Source organism: Etheostoma spectabile, unplaced genomic scaffold, assembly GCF_008692095.1.
Source record: "Etheostoma spectabile isolate EspeVRDwgs_2016 unplaced genomic scaffold, UIUC_Espe_1.0 scaffold302, whole genome shotgun sequence".
Taxonomy (NCBI): domain Eukaryota; kingdom Metazoa; phylum Chordata; class Actinopteri; order Perciformes; family Percidae; genus Etheostoma; species Etheostoma spectabile.
In genome coordinates this window covers 259257-268382 of record NW_022605581.1, presented here as the reverse complement: position 1 = coordinate 268382, position 9126 = coordinate 259257, and positions in this window count along the sequence as shown.

Here is a 9126-nt window from a genome sequence, read left to right as displayed (position 1 = left end):
ATTTTTGGGAAATTTGGTTGAAAGAAATCCATATTTCTGATATGAACTTTGAAATGGGTCAATTTGACCCGAGGACAACACGAGGGTTAAATACTGAAGGGAAGAAGGTTTTTGGAGGTGGACGCCAAGAACCGGAGCGAGGGCACGAGGGCTGAGGTAGGATGACGAGGGCTGAGGTAGGGTGGCGAGGGCTGAGGTAGGATGGCGAGGGCTGAGGAAGGATGGCGAGGGCTGAGGTAGGATGGCCAGGGTGCACGGGGGGAACCGGGACCAAGGGAACCGAGGAGGAGGCACTGGAATCTGGGAAACAGAAACTCACTCACTTACTCATGCGAGTCGACCTCACCCATCACAGTACCCGGTCCTCAACGGGCGGCTCCAGGCGGACTTCAAGGCTCGTCCGAGTGGTCCCTGTAGAAGTCGTCCAAGAGGGTCTTGATGAGGATCTGTCTGGTGGGAATCCAGGAGTGTTCATCAGATCCATCACTGGGCATCTTCAGATGCGACGGGAGCTTGAGTCTGACGGTGGTGGGATTCAGGACCCTCAAACCGGGTTGGCGAGCTTCTTGGAGGTGGTTTGGAGAGCCTCACCTTTCGACCTGGCTGGTAGGCGGGAGCTGGTGTCCTGTGACGGTCCGCCAGATCTGAAGGGGGTCCCTGGATGGAAGGGACCACCACTTCTTCCTCCGGGGATGGGAAAAGGGAGATATCCCACGTTGTCTCATATCGGGACGGGGGGGGGGGGGAGTTGATGGCAAACCCGATTCCAAGAGAGGCAGGAACTCCACGAGGAGGGATTACGGTACGCCACACACCTCAGGGTCGTCTTCAGGTCCTGGTCTGTTGTCCGAGGGGGTAAAAAGTTCTCTTTTGGAAATTTGTCTACTATGTCTACATTGTCTAACTATTTTATTGCTGGTATGGGACAATAAAACTCTTCTGCACCTTTAATAGAGTCATCGTGTGTGTGTGTGTGTGTGTTGTGTGTGTGTGGTGTGTGTGTGTGTGTGTGTGTGTTGTGTGTGGTGGTTTGTGTGTGGTGTGGTGTGTGTGTGTTTCACATAGCATCGTTAAACGATTTCACCGGCATTCCAAATGAGACAAGAAAGAAAAGTGGCGTGTGCAGACTCCTGATTAACTTAAGCTACTTCCCCCGGAGGAATATTGTGTGTGGTGTGTGGTGTGTGTGTGTGTGTGTTGGGGGGTCCAGGGAAAATGAGCCCAAAGGGGAGCGGGGGATTGTTCAAGTATCCACCAGCCAGCGGACATCCTGTGTGAGTTTTCAAACCAATTTCCTCTAATGAAGAGGGGAGAGCTTCGAAATAATGTCCCCCAGAAGAGACACAGAGACATTGATTGTCCCCCTGGCACGAGGCCAAGGCCGAAGTAAGGCCCCCCCACACCCCCACCCCCCAACCCCTTCCCCCCGCCCCCCCCGCCGACCTCTGTAAGGTAGTCAAAAAGCACCTCGCGGAAGTCATTAAAGCTCAGGTTGTTAGAAGTCTCTCTTTCCTCCCTCGTCTCACCTCTGAAGACCCCCTCCTCCCCCCCCCCATTTTGGGGGGTGTTAGACCAGGACCAGGTCTGGCTCCAGGAACACATGACGCAGATGTAATCTAGGGTTGGCAATATTGAAAAAGACAAACATAAATGCTTTTTTTTTATCTTCCTCCAGGAACAGTTTCCCGTGTCTGCTCTACATATTTCAGTGTACTTCCTCTCATGTTGACACCATGTTATTTTATGTCATTTGGAGATTATTTTCCACTGAAGTTGATAAATGAGTAAAATAACATAAATAAGCTCCACATCCAAATCCATTTTTGTTTTGTTCTGCATGGAGACAGAGCCCATGTGTCCGCATGACGAAGGTGAAGACAGTCTTTTAGAGTATATCTATGTATTTTCTAGGAAATGAAGTTCAAATATTCTTGCGAATGCAGTGAAGAAGTTCAAGTTCTGGAATTTATTATTTATTTATTTTTTTCTCACAAATCGCACCCTGAATATATCGCTTTGTGTCAAAATGAAGACCACCTCTCTGGTGGTGGTCTCTGGTGTCTGTTTGTGAAGGGATTGAAGTCCCAGGACCACTTAGACTTTGGGACGTAGACTTCTCTTTATTAATCTTTTTTGGGATAACTTCCATTGAAATCTGATTATGGAAACTTGGACATTGTCGTCAAATTTGCACAAAGCTGCGATAATTCAAATTATGCGCGTTTGGCTTGCTTGGGTCCCGCGTTTCCTCCTTTGGCCGATCCTGTTGACCTTCCTGCAGCTCCCTGTGGGATTCGGGTGGTAGGCCCCCCCCCACCCACACACACACACATACACACAACCACACACCCCACACACACACCCACACACCAACACACCCACACACATTTATGCATACAAATTAGCCTTTCAAATTCAATTACGTTATGTAAAGAACAGAAGCAAAGCAGACTTCAAAGGGGGGGGGGGACGACGAGGGACGCTGCACGCCGAGGCTTCAGCCCAGTCCCAGTCCTCAGACGACCCCCCCCCCCCCTCTCCCTCTCCCCGCCTCAGACCCCCTGACTACCCCAAATGGGTCCAGCCTTTTGGAGCGAATCCCAATCCCAAACCTGGTCTTTGATTTCAGGGGGCTTGGCACTGCTCCTTCTCCCCCCGCTTTGTTCCTCTTGACGGATCTGGTCGGGCTAGCGGACCGTGACCCCTGCCAGCCCACCCCGTCTGTGTGAGCACACACACACACACACACACACACACACACACACCACACACACAATGCCAAGCCACCACAGAACCCGACAGGAAAGGAGGGGACAAGGTCTCATCCCTGACGGAGATTACAGGCGCTGCTTTCATTGTGTCTGTTCTGATAAGTTAGCCATGTGTGAGGGGCGAGGGGGACAGTCTGGACCAGCTGCCCTGAACCACCTGCCACCACACGGACCAGAGTGGGAACTCGAACAAGGACGAGGGAAAGAGACACTTCGGTTCCCAGCATCAGCCTCTCTCTCTAAGTGTCCTTTCCTCTGCTTCGTCCGTGCTGAGATGACGAGCTCGTGCGGCCGCCCGGTGCAGAGCGTTGCATGCTGGGACCTTTGTGTGCGCTGAAGCCCAAATCAAAGCATCGATCAGCTTTGGAGCGGCTGCAGGAACTCTCTGAGATGTCTTCCAATGAACCCCTTTGGAGGCAACATGAGGGAACATTGAGCAAACAGGAGGGCACATGAGGGCAACATGAGGGCAAACATGAGGGCAACATGAGGGACACTGAGGACAAACATGAGGGCAACATGAAGACAACATGAGTCCTTAACTGGGACAAGAGTCCAAACTCTACCTGGCTGCCACCCCCCCCCCCCCCCGCCACGCTGGGCTCGTTTATGTGGGGAAACAAGCGGGAAGGGTTTCCAATCTAATGTCGTCTCATGTTGTCTCAGTTGCTATCATGTTGTCCTAGTTGTCCTCATCGTCCTCATGTTGCCTCTCCTGTTGTACTCATGTTGTCTCATGTTGTCCTCAGTTGTCTTAATGTTGCCCTCATGTCGCCCCATGTTGTCTATGTTGTCCCCATGTTGCCCTCATGTCCCCTCTGTTGTCCATATGGTCCCATGGCCTATGTGTCTCTGTCGCCCTCATGTTGTCTATGTGTCTATGTTGTCTCATGTTGCCTATTGTATTTCTAGTGTGCCCTCTGTTGCTCATGTTGTTTCTATGTTGCCCTCATGTTTCCTCATGTTTTCCTCATTTTGTCCTCATGTGTCCTCATGATGTCTCATGTCGTCCTCATGTTGTCCTCATGTTGTCTCCGTTGCCCTCATGTCTCTCATGTTGCCTAGCATGTCGTCTCATGTGGCCCTCATGTTGCCTCATGTTGTCCTCCTGTCGTCCTCATGTTGTCCTCATGTGTCCTCATGTTCCTCAATTGTCCTCATGTTGACCTGTTGTCTTTGTGTTGTCTTCATGTTGTCCTTGTTGTCTTCGTGTTGTCTTCATGTTGTCCTATATCAAGTCCTTTTTAACCCCAAAATAAACATGATGAGTTCCAACGTCTTTGCCAAGTACAAATCTCTACTTTCAGTAATTTGGGTCTTATTATATTTATAGCGTTTTAAAAAACTAAATTGAAGTTGTTTTGAAATAGTATTGAGTAAAAGTTTCATAGTATTCCAGTCTGTGATTATCCACCAACATCCATTCCTTTAATATGATTTTTAATAATTCCTAATTTCTAGCTCAAACATTAGGTATAACTTCCTGTTAATGAGGTTTACTGACCATAACATCCAAAAATCTAAACTAAAGTCAATAAATTAGTTTGACAAAAGCGTCAAACGTGTTGAAAGAAGGGGCAAAAACTTAAGAAAAACTTAAAACATTAATAAAAAACCTCAACCAAATTGCTGATTTCCATTTTTTTTTTGCATGTTGCACATAAGAAGGCAGAGATCATGATAATTCTCCATGGGTGTCTCACTACCTGTGAATCCTTCACATTAAAGGTCCCATGGCATGAAAATGTGTCCCCCCCCCCCAGTCTGCCTATGGCCCCCCCCCAGGGACTAGAAATGGTGACGGGTGTAAACCGAGCAGGATTGCTCTGCTTTGAGAAATAAGCTCAGAGGGTCGATTAGAATCTTGTTCCTTGAGGTCATAAGGGGCAACGTTAACCTTGCCCTTTCTATGCTTTGCCGCCCAGAGAATATGACCCCCCCCCCCCACTCCACCTTGTAAAGACGGAGAGGAGCTAAAAACTAAGAGAAGGACCTCTTCTGAAGAGTTCATCATGTGGTTTTAGTCCCTCGTGTCCTCCTTGAGCTACTACCAGCTGGTGGGCGGGTGACCACGGAAGGCTTGCGTCACGTGGACAGTGCTGTTGTCCTGACTCAGAATTCCTCATTTCCCCATGATCAAGTGGGTTTTGGTGCTGTCACACATGGGATCCGTTGACTAATCATTCCTCTCGTTGTTTCCACATAAACGAGGCCCAGCGTGGGGGGGGCGGGGGGGTGCAGCCAGGTAGAGTTTGGACTCATTTGTCCAGTTAAGGACCTCGGCCTCTCCTGCGTCTCTGATTAGTTCAGACAAGCCAACGAGACCAGGTCCGGCGCTGCGTGCGAGCCAAGTCTGCGTCCCAATGAAAAGTTTTCTTAAGTATTTTCCAAATGCCACGTCTCATTTGTCTCACACAAAGGGGGATGAGAAAACACTCTGAGTTCCCCAAGTCCTTGATCCCACACAAGGACACTTCTTAATTATCAAGGAATGTGCGATTTCGGTCCTCTTGGATAAAAGCCCTCAGGGATTTGCAGTGCTGCATGCCCGAAGCATGCCATGTGTTTCTATTTTATCTATGATTACTACGTTCATCTTTAATTTCCAATCAAAGTTTGATGTCTATTGGCATCTGCGTGCAGGCGCTCTCCAATCTAAACGTGCAACAGCTGTCCTCATGTTGTCCTCATGTTGTCCTCATGTTGTCCTCATGTTGTCTTCATGTTGTCCTCATGTTGTCTTCATGGTTTCTTCATGATTGCCCTCTATGTTGTCTTATGTTGTTCCCATGTTGCCCGTCATGGTTGTCCTCATGTTGTCCCCATCGTTGTCTTCATGTTGTCTGCATGTTGCCCTCATGTTGTCCTTATGTTGTCCGCCCATGTTGTCCTCATATTGTCCCTCATTTTGTCCCATGTTGTCCCCATGGATTGTCCTCATATTGTCCTCATGTTGTCCCAATGTGTCTTCATGTGTCCTCATTTTGTCTTCATGTTGCCCTCAGTTGTCTCATTTGTCCCTATTTGTCTTCATGTTGTCCTCATGTTGTCTTCATGTTTTCCCTAGTTGTCTTCCTGATTGTCCCCATGTTTTCCTCATGTTGTCCTCATGTTGTCTTCATTGCCCTATTGTGTCTCATGTTGTCCCTATGTTGTCTCATGTTGTCCTATTTTCCTCGTGTTCCCCATGTTGTCCTCATAGTGTCTTCATGTTTCCTCCATATTGTCCTCATTTTGTCCCCATTGTGGTCCCCATGTTGTCCTCATATTGTCCTCATATGTCCTCATGTTGTCCTCATGTTGTCTTCATGTTTGTCCTCATGTTGTCCCTCATATTGTCTTCATGTTGTCCTATTTTGTCTTCATGTTGCCCTCATGTTGTCTTCATGTTGTCTTCATGTTGCCCGCCTAATGTTGTCCTTATGTTGTTCCCCATGTTGCCCTCATGTTTGTCCCCCATGGATGTCCTGTCATGTTGGTCTTCATGTTGCCCTCATATGTTCTTGTTCCCCCAGGTTGTATTGGTCCCCCATAAACAATTGTCCTCATGTTGTCCCCATGGTTTGTCCTCATATGGTCCCCTCTATGTTTGTCCCAATGTTTTTAGTTCCTTTTTTCAATGGTTTTTTTTGTTTTTTTGTTTTTCCCTCATTGGGGTCCTTCACATGTTTTGTCCCCTGCATGGTTGTCCCATTTCCTCATGTTTGTCTTCATGTTGTCCCTATGTTGGGTCTTCATGTTGTCCCCTTTTTCCTTCATGTTGTCCTCATGTTGTCCTCATGTTGCCTCATGTTGTCTTCATGTTTTGTCCTATGTTGTCTTCAGTTTGTCCCTCATCATTTGTCCTCATATTGTCCTCGTGTTGTCCCATGTTTCCTCATATTGTCCTCATTTTGTCCCCTGTTGTCCCCATGTTGTCTCATATGTCCTCATGTTGTCTCATGTTGTCTTCATGTTGCCCTCATGTTGTCTTATGTGTCCCATGTGTCTTCAGGTTGTCCTCATGTTGTCTCATGTTCCTATGTTGTCTATGTTGTCCCTATGTTGTCTTCCTGTGTCCCCATGTTGTCCTCGTGTTGTCCTCTGTTGTCCTCATGTGTCCTCATGTTGTCCTTCATGTTTGCTCATTTCCATGTTGCGTCGCTCAATGTTGTCCTTCATGTTGCCCTCATGTTTCTTCATGTTGTCCCTATTGTTGTCTTCATGTTGTCCCATGTTTCTTCATGTTGTCCTATGTTGTCTTCATGTTGCCCTGTGTTTCCTCATGTTGTCCTTATGTGTCTCATGTTGCCTCCTGTTGTCCCTCACATGTTGTCCTAGTTGTCTCATGTTTGTCTCCATTTGTCACGTGTTGCCATGTTGTCATATTGTCCTCATGTTGTCCTTTGGTCCTCATAGTGCTCCATTTTCATTATGTTGTCCCCATGTTGTCCTATTTGTCCTCAATGTTGTCCTCATATTGTCTCATGTTTTGTCTTCATGTTGTGTCCTCATGTTTGTCCTCATATGTGTCTTCATTTGTCCTCATGTTGTCCTTCATGTTGCCCTCATGTTGTCTTCATGTTGTCTTCATGTTGCCCTCATGTTGCCCTCATGTTGATCCTTATGTTGTCCCATGTTGTCCTCATGTTGTCCCCATGTTGTCTTCATGTTGTCTTCAATGTTTGCCCTCAGGTGGTCCTTATGTTGTCCCATGTTGTCCTCATATTGTCCCCATGTGTTGTCCCCCATGTTGTTCTCATGTTTCCCATATGTTGCCCTCATGTTTGTCCCTATGTTGTCCTCATGTTGCCCCTGTTGTCCTCAATTGTCCTCATGTTGTCCCCATGTTTGTCTTCATGTTGTTTCATGTTGCCTCATTTGTCCTTGATTTGTCCCCTGTTGTCCTCAGTTTGCCCTCATGTTGTCCCTATGTGTCTTCATGTGTCCTCGTTATCCTCATGTTCCTCATGTTGTCCCCATGTTATCCTCATGTTGTCCTCATGTTAGCCTCATGTTGTCTATGTTGTCTCATGTTATCCTCATGTTATCCTCATGTGCCCTCATGTTTCAGTCCTCATGTTGCCCTATTTGTCCTATGTTGCCTCATGTTTGTCCCATGTTCCTCATGTTATCCTCATGTTTGTCCTTCATGTTTGTCCTCATGTTACCTCATGTTTCCCTCATGTTATCTCTCATTTTCCTCTGGTCCTCAATGTTGCCCTCTGTTGTCCCATGTTGTCCCATGTTATCCCCATGTATTCCTCTTGTCCTCATGTTTTCCTCATGTTATCCTCATGTTATCGCCCATGTTATTCCTCATGTTATCCTCATGTTGCCCTCATGTGTCCCTATGTTGTCCCCTCATGTTGTCCCCTATGTTTTCCTCATTTTGCCCTCAGGTTGGCCCCTATGTTTGCCCATGGTTGTCCCCATGTTATCCTCATGTTGTCCTCATGTTATCCTCATGTTATCCCCATGTTATCCTCATGTTGTCCTCATGTTGCCCTCATGTTGTCCCCATGTTGTCCCCATGTTATCCTCATGTGCTCAGCACATAACAAGACAAGACAAAAACAGGATCCACCAACACTGGCTGGACCATAAGCACTTCATAAGAAATGGCCATTGTTTGAAAAATTTGTTAAAATTATTTGTTTCTGTCACTAAGGGTTGTTAAAGCGCATTGTTTCTTAAAGGAAAATTCCGGTGGATTTCAACCCGTAGCTCTGTTGTCTGTAAATGTGCGTGTCTGTCAGTAGAGAGACAAATGAAACCAATCGGTGCTGTCTACGCCGAGTTATCCTCCTGCTAACGTTAGCACCCAACAGGCTCAAACAGGGCAAGTTATAAACATGTTTTTAGCCTTTAAAGATGCTCAAAATGTCATTAAAAGTGCCCCCCCCCCCCCCCCATGTGTGGTGATTCCTTCTGAGTGAACACAGTGAATCTGATGCAGGAGATGTGACAGAAATGCATGGAAGTCCTGCTAATTCAGCTGTGTTTAACTTAGGGACCGTCTACAAACTACAACACAGAAAAGAGATCAAGCAAAAATATGTAGGCTATCAATTTAATGATTAAAATAAGTTAGTGTCTCCAAACCTTCCTCAGTTATAACGTCTCTCCTGCTAGTTGTACTGCAGCACTTTAAAAAAATAAGCATATGCTTATTTTTGAAAATGTGTTTGTATCCGTTTTCTGTGTTGTAGTTTGTAGACGGTCCCTAAGCTCTCTAACTGTCTCTCAACACAGGAACACAACACCGCTGAATTAGCATTAGCATTAGGTTTCATGTATTTCTGTCACATCTCCAGCAGTCACTGTGATCACTCGGAAGGAAGAACTGCACATGGGGGGGGGGGGGCACTTTTAA